This window comes from Mytilus edulis, chromosome 2 (assembly GCF_963676685.1).
Source record: "Mytilus edulis chromosome 2, xbMytEdul2.2, whole genome shotgun sequence".
Lineage (NCBI taxonomy): Eukaryota > Metazoa > Mollusca > Bivalvia > Mytilida > Mytilidae > Mytilus > Mytilus edulis.
In genome coordinates, this window is record NC_092345.1 from 40,887,215 (window position 1) to 40,901,047 (window position 13,833).

The window sequence follows — 13,833 nt, forward strand, 5'->3', positions numbered from 1 at the left end:
GCGAGTAAACAGTTTCACAGTATTTCTGATGAAAATGCAAGGTTTGAAGGTGTGTGGAAAACTGATTCAAAACAGATGCAGGGTTTATAAATAGTGGTATATGTAGAGAGTATTTTTTCACGGGCAGTTGATCTGAGATATGTAAATTAGAAGCGTGGACCCCTCTGCCAGTTGAACTTGACTGCTTAGAGTTAAAATGTTCCAGGTGATTTAAAAAAAAAAAACAATTATTCATTAAAAAAAAAATACTATCTCACGCAGCTATTGGATTATATATTCATTCGGGTATATAAAGTCCGTACAGTTGTTGTTATAAATTACTTATAAATATGTTTTTGAATATCCACTCAAAGAAATAATCCGCAGCGATTCACCTTATCACTGTTTAGTCCATTCCAGAAAAAAAACCCAGTTAATTAGACAACTTCCAGTTAGAGTCAAGTGCTACACAAATAAAGGTCACCGGTAATGTGCCGAGCGAAGGAAAAGTTTAGAAAGTGAATATTGTGAGATTTTGATGCTTGAAACAAAAAATAAGGCAACAGAAATACTTTGTTTTAATTGTCTCGGATTGTTTAAACATGTCTCTATGAAATTTTATATGCACAATACATTGTTTGAACAGTGCCACAAAAAGCTTGAACTGGATCATCATGAAACAGTTACATGCAACTCCAGAACTTTCGGATAGGAGTAAATAGCTTTTATGTGTATGTTTATGTCTTGTGCATATAAATAAAGAAAGAAAGAAAGAAAACAAACAAATTATTACTTGTTTAACCTGCTGTAATTTAAAATATAAGTAGAGCGCACAGGATTATGGATGCTGCAAGCCTACTTGATTTTATAATTTTCGTTTTCGCAATGATTAGCTTTTTTTTAATATAATTTTTAACCAAAATTGATTTTTTATTTCCATATAGCTTAAAACGCCCGTTCTTATTATATTATATAGGAACATGTTAGCATTAGGATCGTCCAAACAATGGCAGGATGCAATGCAAGTAATGACAGGTGGTAGAAACATGAGCGCTCTGCCGATTATTCAATATTTCACACCTCTTATTGATTGGCTGAAGGAACAGAATAAAGAAGAAAACATTGGATGGTCTGCACAATGTCCTTCCAATATTCCATCACCAGATCAAACAAACAACCAAGCTCGTCTTTCTGTTTCGACAGAAACTGTGTGTTTAATAATTGTTACTTTAACAAACTTTTTGTTGATGAGTATGTAAAGATGCGTCAAGGAGGCTCGAGTGTACAAAATTTTCAGCAAAATTTTAAGCAATTTTTTTTGGTTACAAATTATGTTTAGCACACTATTAGTTGTTACTCTATGATATGCTCCACAAAAATCAACCAAAACAAATCATTTTTTTACCAAGATGACTTTCAAAATGTTTATATTATTGAAAAAGCTCCAAGTTATCTGCCTTAGATGTAAAATTGGCATTTTGGGGGCATTAAAATTGAAATATTTTTTTTTAACTCATCTGTGACCTATATTTTTAATACTTTTTCAAATATGCTGTAAATAAAATAAAAAATCGTAAAATTTAAGCGATTTCTGTAATTTGGTTCTTTTTTTATTTCGATATTACCTCTATTTCTTCTATTAAATCAACAGGAAAAAATACCTGAACAAAAATGCATGCTTCTTTTGAAGGAAGGTTGTGAGCTTAAATGATCGGTGACCCCATTTTTTTATTTCATTTTTCTATAAAGTATATAGGTAAAGTTCATTTATAGAAAAAAAATAGCGAAATCCAATATTTGAAAAAAATATATTTACACCCGCGAGCCCCTTAACATCTTATCAATCACAATTCTGTTTATTGATAATAATGACTCAGATATGTGAACAGTAGTTTATTACTCAATCTAACATTTATGGCAATGTAATCAGTATAATTTTCAAAAATCTTAGATAATTGTAAATATTGATACAACTAGAATTCGGCCAAATTATATAGTTATATTTATCATAAAATAATTCAATGCTTAAGGAAAATTTCTATTGTAATTTAGCCAATCATTTTCTATATTTACTAGGCAATAGCTTTGTTACAAACATAACCCTTGATTGCCTTTGTTTAATGAATGTAATTAGATATTAGTACATCAATATATGTTCCTATACTGTAATAGCAATATACAAATTGATTAAATAATGACTACTTCCCATTGCTATAGTATATGTGTATCTTGCAGAGTTTAAAAAAATACCCTAAAGTTGTTATAGTGTTGAACTGTCAGAATCAGTTCTAAGGTAGAACTGTCCAAATTTGTGGTTTATTATACATTAATATAAATAAAAACCAACGAGGATGAATATACATAGAGATAATCAATAATTAAATAAACAAAATAAAAAAAAACGTTAAGAACGAAAGGTTTAGGCCTAAGATGGGTTTTTTTGGCAATAAAGTAGGACTTTGTAGATCTGTATTTGGTCATAATGCACTTCATATCTTGGCTTTGGAATATTCGGCTTTGAGTTTTCATTATAAAGGTTAATCAAGAAAAATCGAGAAAAAGTGTTTCAAAAAGGTAGATGGGTCTAATTACAGCACAAACAACATTTTCAAAAAGACCAAAAGAATATATATAATAAGTATATTTTAACGAAACGCATTTCACTAGCAGGTCGAACAACTGATGTTCTTAAACCCTGCTGACTGCCAATGACGATAATTGCCAAATAAACGGATCACAAGATGTAACAAAATGGATCTATATTATGAATTTAACACCAAATTAGAAAACAACTAGATATCATTGAGATGAGAGCCATCTCTGTGGGCCCCGCTGGGAATAATGTTCATTAAAAAATTGTATCTTTACCATAGGACATGGGTTTGTCAACTGAAATTAAAGTTTTTGACCTTGACCTTTGACCTAGGAAGTTGTACATGAATTATGACACACCCTTTGGTATTGGTTTATATACATGTCAAGTATAAACTTTGAAATGACAACGGTTCTCAAGATATAGAGCGGACACAATCTTTACCATAGGACATGGGGTTGTCAACTGAAACCAAAGTTTTTGACCTTGACCTTTGACCTAGGAAGTTGCACATGAATTATGACACACCCTTTGGTATTGGTTTATATACATGTCAAGTATAAACTTTGAAATGACAACGGTTCTCAAGATATAGAGCGGACACAATCTTTACCATAGGACATGGGGTTGTCAACTGAAACCAAAGTTTTTGACCTTGACCTTTGACCTAGGAAGTTGCACATAAATTATGACACACCCTTTGGTATTGGTTTATAAACATGTCAAGTATAAACTTTGAAATGATAACGGTTCTGAAGATATAGAGCGGACACAATCTTTACCATAGGACATGGGGTTGTCAACTGAAACCAAAGTTTTTGACCTTGAACTTTGCCCTAGGCAGTCGTTCATAAATTATGACACACCCTCTGGTGTTGGTTCATATACATGACAAGTATAAACTTTGAAATCATAACGGTTCTCAAGATATAGAGCGGACACGATCTTCACCACAGGACATAGGGTTGTCAACTGAAACCAAAGTTTTTTGACCTTGACCTAGATATGGAGCGGACACAAAGTTAGTGTTTTAGACGGACGGACGGACGGACGGACAGACTGGTCACTATAGGGCGACTCGCCTTTGGCGGGGCCCTAATAACTTACGCAAAAGATGGCATAGAGGCAAACAAAAGGTGCAAAAATTAGTACAACATATCCGGATTTCGACAACTAATGTCTCATCAGTGATGTTAGTAATAGAAACAGTATTTGGAAGGCCATACAATTTACCTCGATTTAGATAGGAACTTTAAGGAGTCGAACTGGGATTAATGGATCAAATGAACCCGAAGGAAAATATAAGATAAGCCTAAACAAAACATATAAACATGTCTTAATTGAAAACAACGTTCAAACCTAAGATTGCGTTAGATAAAAACCGCAATTTTATACGTGCGCATGCAAAACAAATGTCTAGATGTCTATATATATTTATATATAATTCATCAAATACAAGCCCAGCCATGTGAGATGCAAATTTTGTTCTGCCCCTTGCCGGGGTTCCGGAACTGATGTTACTGAGATATCGTGGCACCAAATCGCCTTGCACTGTGCCCGACGTGCTAGACCACTCGACAACCTAGAATCTACAATTATAAAGATTTCGGTGGCCTGGTGCTACCTTTCCTCGTCCGTTTTAATCAAGCGTCGTAACACAGTACAGGATATATTAGGCATGAAAATGGATCAGCAGTAAATTATCTATCGTAATGGATCTGACAAATCAATGTAGGATGCAGTCACAGAAATTATTATATTATAAGAAAGTCTGAACTTAGATGGACTTATCATATATTTAGACGAATTATATATACAGGATGTGTTTCAGCTTTGTACCACCCCGTGAGCCCATAAATAAAATCAGACGTACTTATATATATATCCCTCGTCGGGATTCGAAGCCATGCTTCTGAGATATCGTGACACCAAATCGCCTGCACTGTAACCGGTGCGGTAGACCACACGACCATCTGGGCTTCATAAAAATGAAGCTTTCGGTGGCCGGGTAATACCTTTCCACGTCAGTTTTAATCTAGCGTCGTACTACAGTACATGATATATAAGGCATGAAGATGTTATTCTTACAGATCAGCTAAATTATCGATAGTAAAGGATCCTACAAATTAATGTAAGATACACACATATATATATTCGAAATATATATATAGGGTACTTTTTCTAAAAATGAGGGTACTTTTTTTATGGCCTTCCAAATACCGTTTCGATTCCTAACATCACTGAAGAGACATTTATTGTCGAAATCCGGATCTGGTGTACTAAAAAAATATTGACACCGTATGTTTGTGGCATAACATCGTGGCCACAAGTTAAATTTCTTTTCTGTTTAGTATTAAATTTATATTAAGACGCATTTTGTTACATCTTGTGATCAATTTTATTTGGCAATCGCCAATGGCAGTCAGCAGGGTTAAAGAACATCAGTTGTTCAACCTGTTAGTCAAATGCGTTTTGTTTAAATATACTTTTTCCCTTTTTTGGTCTTTTGGAAAATGTTGTTTGTGCTGTTTTTATACCCTTCTACAACGAAATTTGTTTTACATGCACACGTATAAAAATTGCGGTTTTTATCCAACGCAATCATAGGTTTGAGCGTAGTTTTCAATTTAGACTCGTTTATACGTTCATATATATAGATATATGAATATAACTATTTTCTGTGACTGTTGTTGTTGGGTTGATGTTTAGACGAGTTATATATATATAGATATATATATATATATATATACAACTCGTCTAAACATCAACCCAACAATGTTAGATCTGTAAATTTGCTTTCGCAAATTTTTGGTTCTTCCCTCGACGGGATTCTAACCCATGCTACTGTGATATCGTGACACCAAATCGCCTGCACTGCAGCCGTCCCGCTAGACCACACGACCACCTGGGCTCTCAAAAAAAGAGCTTTCGCTGGCCGTTTGTTACCTTTCCTCGTCAGTTTTAATCTAGCGGCGTACTACAGTACATGATATATAAGGCATGAAGATGTTATTGTTACAGATCAGCTAAATTATCTATAGTAAAGGATCCTACAAATTAATGTAATATACAGTCACAGAAAATAATTATATTTATAAGTACGTCTGATATATACATACAACTCGTCTTAACATCAACCCAACAATGTTTGATTTGTAAATTTGCTTTCGTATATATACAACTTGTCTAAACATCAACCCAACAATGTTAGATCTGTAAATTTGCTTTCGCAAATTTTTTGTTCTTCCCTCGCCGGAATTCGAACCCATGCTACTGAGATATCGTGACACCAAATCGCCTGCACTGTAGCCGTCCCGCTAGACCACACGACCACCTGGGTTTCAATATATATATATTCACGAGATAAAAAAAACCTTCATATTCTGTCGATATCAATATCAATATGCAGACACTACAAACTGCTCAGTCTGAAAAGACCATATTTAATGCTCGACCAGTAAAATGGAGCACAGTTTTTACTCAACTAGTCTCGACATTATCTCGAGCGGGAACGGGAAAAACCAACGGTCTAATATATATTTAAAAAAAACGAGAAACGAGAAACACTTCTGACCCACATAAACAATCGACAACTACTGAAAATCAGATTCCTAACTTAGGACAAGTGTAAACAATTGCAGCAGGATTAGACGTTTTAATGGTACCAAACCTTCTCCCTTATCTGAAACAATAGTGTGACATAACAACATAGAAAGACACTATAAAATATCAATTGCAATGGCTTAACTGAAATCAAAAAACGTAGTCACACAAAATAACACACAATGAACGAATAAATTTAATCTATGTTACAAAAAAATACAAATTTAATAAAAATAAGGGATGAATAATTAAAGTAAAAGTATTATACCGCCGGGAATGATAAACCCTTTCAGAAAAACATCAACTTTTGAAAAAAAATACGTCATATTATACACAGGTAAATGAAAATATTTTGTTAAGTATACTTTCTTTTTCTGTATAGCCTTCCATTTACAAATACCAAGAAATTTCTTGTATATAAAAAAAACTATTCTAAAAGTTGGTAAATGTAAGGTGATTATCAACAATAAAACTACAAAATTGGTGCTCGATTAAACTTCGTATTCTTCGTGAACCGGAAGTGTGATGTATATACAGTATTAAAGGAGAAAGGAAATAATTTTGATATTCCTAGTACGAAGAAGTGAAAATTTGTAGTCAAACAATCAAAGCTGGTTTATAGACCAGAAAAATGTTAACATTAAATTAAAAAAAAAGCATTACAAATAGTATCAACAGGTCAAATCAGTGGCGGATCCAGAACTTTTCCTAAAGGGCGCCCGCTGACTGACCTAAAAAGGGGGGGGGGGCAGTGGCGGATCCAGGGGGGGGGGGGTTCCGGGGGTGCGCACCCCCCTTTATTTTTGCCGATCAATGCATTTGTATCGGGACATATGTTTTGCACCCCCCCCCCCCTTTGCCCTGGGTGCCCTGGGTTAGCACCCCCCCCCCCCCTTTCGAAAATTCCTGCATCCGCCCCTGGGGGGGGCTCCAGTCAGGCTTCAATGATTCCCTATATAATCAACCAAATTTTTCCCACGAAAGGGGGGCCCGGGCCCCCCCTGGATCCGCCTATGCAAATTAACAAGAAAGTACGACTAGAGAGTACTCGCAGTTACGGACAGCTAGTTAAAAGCCAAAACAATTAATAATAATAAAAAAAAGCATGCATCAGAGACTAACCTTCACTAAAACACATCCCAGAGATTTAGTATTTTAACGTCATGGACAGTCAAAGAAGACATGACTTTTGCAATGCCAAAAGTAAATTGCAGGCAGTAGGATAGTGGAATATTACAAGTTCACAACGGTTTCTCTCATATATAAGATATTGGATTCAACAAATCATAAGAGGTTTGAAAAGGGGTGAAAGGAATCAAGTGAACTTATTACAAACTATTACCTGGTTCTCAGATATTGACCATCTGGCTTCTTCAAATAACTAGTTGACCACATAACATTCTAATAGACTCGTATTTGTGTTAAACGATCGCTAAATCTCATGTTCAGTTTGAAGCTTGTTAAGATATTTCATGCGCATTTCAGTTCCGAAAATAAAATACCAAAAGCTTCATGTTATATACCAAGCACAGCCCATCTAAAGGTTCAAATAAGTACAAGTTCCAAAGTTGCGTAATCTGTTTTTTTTTTTTTTTTTTTTTCTTTGTTGTTTTTTTTTTTTTTGTTGTTTTTTTTTTTGTGGCCATTTCACCATCTATTTTACAATCTCCAATAATCGTTACTACTTCGGTTCCTACCACATCAAATGAGAAAACGAAATAATGTCTATTTTTGTACCTACCGAATATATCATATTCAAAACCCATAATATCCGAGCATCTCTAAAAACGAACAGGAACAAAAGTTTATAATAAAACCATTGTGACAGGCCGAGCTTTTTTTTCTTCTTCTCTTTTTCCCCTGTTTTCTGTTTTAGTTTTTTGTATTATGTATTATGCGGGGTTTTTTTTTTTTTTTTTTTTTTTTTTTTTTTTTTTTAAACACAATGACCTCTCAATCAGCAACGCTTATGCATTCGATCCACATCGCGATCATGCCCTAACTATGACCTCCAATTGAGTGACGATGAGACCAAGAGTGGCCGCGCTATCTTACACATTCGAGGTACCGAAAGGGGTAACTTGGAATAGTGGAATATTACAAGTTCACAACGGTTCCTCTCATAGCCCTCATATATAAGATATTGGATTCAACAAACCAACGATGTATAAACGGTTCTCATTGAAATGGTTTTACATGACTGACTGCCTAAATACAAAACCTTATGCAATGTTCCAACCTCTTTATTCAACAACTATTACCATAAAACATATCCAATACTTATAAAAAAGAAGCTTTCCCATGTTAGAAGAAGACTTTATTATTCTTTTGTTCAACACAATCATCACTAATTGAAACTGAAACTTTTCAATTTGCTCAAACCAGTACAGTCCGGAATGCGGTTCGATAAAATTGCTCCCCTTGTTTATTTCGCTCTCCTGTCAAATCATGTAATTTCGCTACCTCCAATGGTAGACGCTACAACGATGGGTGTCGTCAAGAAAGGTACGATTAAAGGAATCAGCTAGGAATTAGACGATCACCATTAGTATAGGTGACTTGTTTAATAGTTGTTGCTTTGGGATAAATGCATGTTTTGGATTTATTCATAATCAGGAATAGCTGGAAAGGAAAGAAACGTGTTGCTACGTGAACCCGGAAAGGCCGGGACGAATTTAAAAAAAAAATCTAGAGACGATCGTTCTGAGTGTGCCACCTACACATTCAAACGTGTACACAAGCACAGTATTCCCTATCTATGTAATGTGTTTTCATAATTATGTGATACAGGGCAAAAAAAGGTAGCAGCTTTTTGTATCTTGTTGTTAAGCATTTCCAGGGGAGATAATGTTATTTTTCACGGTGTGTTCGATAGGTTTGTTACATTGTAACATTATATAATACACACTCATAAAGTGGATTAAAATAGCCTCCCACACTCAATTAACTGAATTTCAATTATTCTATTTACCGTAGTGCTATTATATAAGACTTTGGAGGTTTACATCACTAATATGAGGTTTACATCACTAATATGCAACGTTTTTATATCGGATTTTTTTTTTACTATTGATGTTGAACCGTTCAAAGTAATAAAAAAAAATCCGATTAAACCGTTGAATGTAAATGATATGAATCTCAGAAGTCTTATATATTGTCCTATAATATAAGACCGGAGGTTCATATCATTTACATTCAACATTTTTTATCGAACTTTTGTTTACTATTAATGTTGAACGGTTCAACGGTTCGACATGGGTAGTTAAAAAAAAATCCGATAAAAATAACGGTTCAACATTGATATAAAAAAAATCCGATAAACATGTTGAATGTAAATGAAATGAAACTCTGAAGCCTTACATTATAGGACTATCGTTTATTAGTTCTTTATCCTAACTAAATGTTTTTTGTGGTGTACATTACAAAAAAAAGGGGGGAGGGGGTTCAAAAACACCAAAATACCTTAACAATCCTACAATATCTGTTTACAGAATGAGAGAGATATTTCGTATTTTAAAACTAATTTTTCTCACATGTTTGTTAGATATGTTGAAAATACAGACAAAATTAATGTTTAGTACGTATATCCATCCCCTCTTTTTTCAATTCATTAGTTCAAGATACAGCTCTGAAGAATATTCTAACATGTGAAGACAAATGAAAACATTTGATAGGATTTGAAAACAAGGCCAATTAAGTAGGAACTTTGGGTTTCGTAGACATAAATTATAATTCAACATTTTCGATTAATATTTTAAATTTTCTTTATTTCATATTCTAGTATATTTAATAACATGTTTATATTTTGTGATGCATCTGATGTATAAATCCAGTGGCAGATCCGGGAAAGAGCTCTTAGTTCCGATCCGTTTGTACGGGGAACATGTGGTTGCAACCCCCTCTTTAATTGCCTGTTCGATTTTTATGTTTGCAGTGTCGAAAAGGGAGATAGACAGCAGTTTTATCAAGAAGTTATGTGAAAGTTCTGCTATACATCCGACAGTCAGGAATTATTCTGAAGTACACATGTCGACCAGAGGCATAGAACAGAGAGGGGAGGTTTTAAAGTACCAGATGCTTATCTGAGATTCCAATTTGAACTAAAGAAAGCAATATATAAAGATATGTAGGAGAAATAATCTATATGAATAAAGTTATGCCATAAAAGAAACTTGTTTTTTTTATATACATAATTTGTCAAACGTATCCATAACAGAAGAGATGTGAATGCATCCTTCTTAGCCTTGTAATACTGATGGTAATAATTTATATAATTTCTGAAATGATGTAGCAGTGCCATTGGTTTCCCCTTTCTCCTTCTTCATAGAACTTGATCAGCTGAACCCTTCTTTTTTTTTTTTTTTAAATTAGAGCCCTGTTCAAGAACAGAATAAAGAGCATATGCTTAATTTTCGTTATCTTTTAGAATCATCATTTTTTTTTAAATAAAACAGGTTGTACATTCTTCATAAAATATGCCAGTCAACCGTAAATGTTAGCACCCACAAACGGTCTTTAAATTAGTATATTCATTTTTCAACTTACAAAATATGTCAAAGGTTTAAGCATCCCAAACATTACCATATGACTTGAATTTTTGATTTGTCAATATCAAGCAAACTTGATATTTCCCATAACATCATAATAGTTCCGTTTTTATTATTAAAACAACAAAGGACTAACTCTTGTACAAAACTGTAACAGATTATCAAAAACTGTCTAGTAAGTACAATTTTAAATCCAAGCCGCTGCTCTTTTAAGCAATGTCTTAGCAACGGCTTGGTTGATTGTAAGTGTTCGTCGGAAAAATATGTTTGATTAAACATAGGGAATCACTGAAGCATGACTGGAGCGAGCTCCCCTTAGCTCAGTCAGCCCCCCCCCCTTTTTCCCTCCTAATGTAAAATTCTAGATCCGCCACTGAATATTGGTTTGAACAATGCGATTGCGATGGAAGTCTTCAAATGTATGAAAAAAAAGGAGCCTTTGTGCTGGTTATTTACATACGCAGTGGCGGATCCAAGGGGGGGGGGGGTTCCGGGGGTTGAAACCCCCCCTTTTTTTGCCGATCAATGCATTTGAATGGGAGCATATAGTTGGAAACCCCCCTTTACTCAGGGTTGGGAACCCCCCTTTTTGAAATGGCTGGATCCGCCACTGATACGGGAACGAAGATTTAACTTCACATTCTAAAAAAGAGTGAGGGGTAAGATTCATTCAAAAAAATATCGTCTGATCCAAAATTCGTTCGAAAAAATATTTTGGTCAGGCAAAATTTAAAACCAGAAAAAATATTATGAGTTCTGATCTTCTTAAACCTTATTTAGTGTTAAGTTTTGAAAGAAAAAAATATTTGATTGGTGGAGGCGGACAATAAATGGTCGCGCTCAGACAAGAAAACCATACCCCCTTTAAAATTAAATGAATAACTTAATTCCTTGTTGATGGATTGTTTCCTGGCTTGCTTTGGTAGAGTATTGTTGCATGTTTTACATTCGAGTAATATATATACGCATGTGTAGTACATTAACGAACGAACGAACGACCGGACGCACAGACCAGAAAACATAATGCCTCTCTACTATCGTAGGAGTGGCAATAAAAATGTATCGAAAATATAGCACAAAAGAAATCATGAAATAACTCAGTGCAATCCCAATCTAAGATGCAAACACATCAAAAGAAAAACAAAATCACACCATATCTCCACATGACACAAAACAAAAACCAACTGCAATCAACAAATAAGACGCAAAGAGTCACAAGAAATTAAAAAAAAAATCCATTCGCGGGCAACTACCGACTTATTATACTGTATGATCGAACACAAACATAGCCAAAATATGACACCAAAGAAATAAGACGCAAACTAAATTACAAGAAATTACAAGATCAATAAATGATGTATAAAAAATAATTCCGAGCGACAATTTGTTAACACAAACAAAAGGAATACAGTGGCGGATCCAGCCATTTTAAAAAAAAAAGGGGGGGGGGGTCCCAACCCAGAGTAAAGGGGGGTTCCAACTATATGCTCCCATTCAAATCCATTGATCGGCCAAAAAAAAGGGGGGTCCAACCCCCCGGACCCCCCCCCCCCCCCCCCCCTGGATCCGCCACTGGAATACAACGATATAAATATATGCAACTTCACAATGATCAACCAATCCGGGTTACTGTATAACTCAGATGTAACAAAATGTGTAACAAAACTTTTTTTAAATAATACAGAAATTATGACTGTCGGTGTAAATGTAATTGTTTAAGAAAAAAACATGTCAAACATGCAAATATTATTTTAAAAAAATTAGTTTTAATCACTTAAAAGTCATGTGATGTTACATATATAGGACGGGTGTGTTCGATGCGTAAATTTATTAACAAAACCCGTCATATATATTATCCAACTTTGAAATTGCGTCCAAATGTCAATTTTAGGTGTGCCACTTTGGGAATGGTCTTAAACGATTGACAATTCATTTCTCAATTTTTGTAATTTTCCCCAGATTTTTTCTATGTCGGGCAAAAAAAAGTAGCAGTTTTTAAGGAGACCCCCTAAATGACGTAACAGCTTGACTTATGGTCGTTTTAAAAACGATTGTTTGCAAGTTGCATTGTTAACAATTGTACAATATGAAAATTAAACAACGTGAATGCAAATCTTTATAATGACTTTACGGAAAGTAACTTTTGTGACATCTTGACAACCGTATACAAAGTTTGTTTCACTGTTCTACCTTCTAAACACAAGAGGTCGAATTCTTTTGTTCTAATTAAACCGCATATCGGACTGTAATGGCAATCACAGAGAGTGACTAGCAAGAAATTTTTAATTGTATCTTATTCAACGTTAAAACAATTTTTCACTATAAAAGAACGTTACTGTATACAAATATAAGGACTTTGTTAGCTAAATCTACAAATTTCATTAGATATTAGGATTTTTTATTGCAATAGATTAATATGCTAATTAATGGTTCCCCATGTTGATGATCAATTTAATGTACAAAGAAAGATAACTCTAATGACTTTGTTAAAGTACTCTTATGTTTTAAAGATGCATTATCGCTGGACTAGTATATATTTGTTTAGGGGCCAGCTGAAGGACGCCTCCGGGAGCGGGAATTTCTCGCTACATTGAAGACCTGTTGGTGACCCTCTGCTGTTGTTTTTTATTTGGTCGGGTTGTTGTCTCTTTGACACATTCCCCATTTCCATTCTCAATTTTATTATAGTCTCTTCAATAAATATAATGTTGTAATTAACATGTGTTAACACATTGTAACAGAGCACAAGAGTGCACACGCTGAAATGTCTCGCCTTCTATACTAATCATTGATATTATGTTGATAGTCCTTAGTATAAAGCTAATCTTTATATAACAACTGTCACAAAAACTTAACATTAACCAAGATAACTAAACATAGACCAATGAATCTTGAAAATGAGGTCAAGGTCAGATGAACCATGCCAGGCAGACATGTACAGCTAACAATGCTTCTATACAACATATATAGTTGACCTATTACTTATAGTTTAAGAAAAATAGACCATAACACAAAAACTTAACACTGTGCAATGAACCGTGAAAATGAGGTCACGGTCAAATAAAACCTGTGCGACTGACATAAACTGATCATAAAATATTTCCATACACC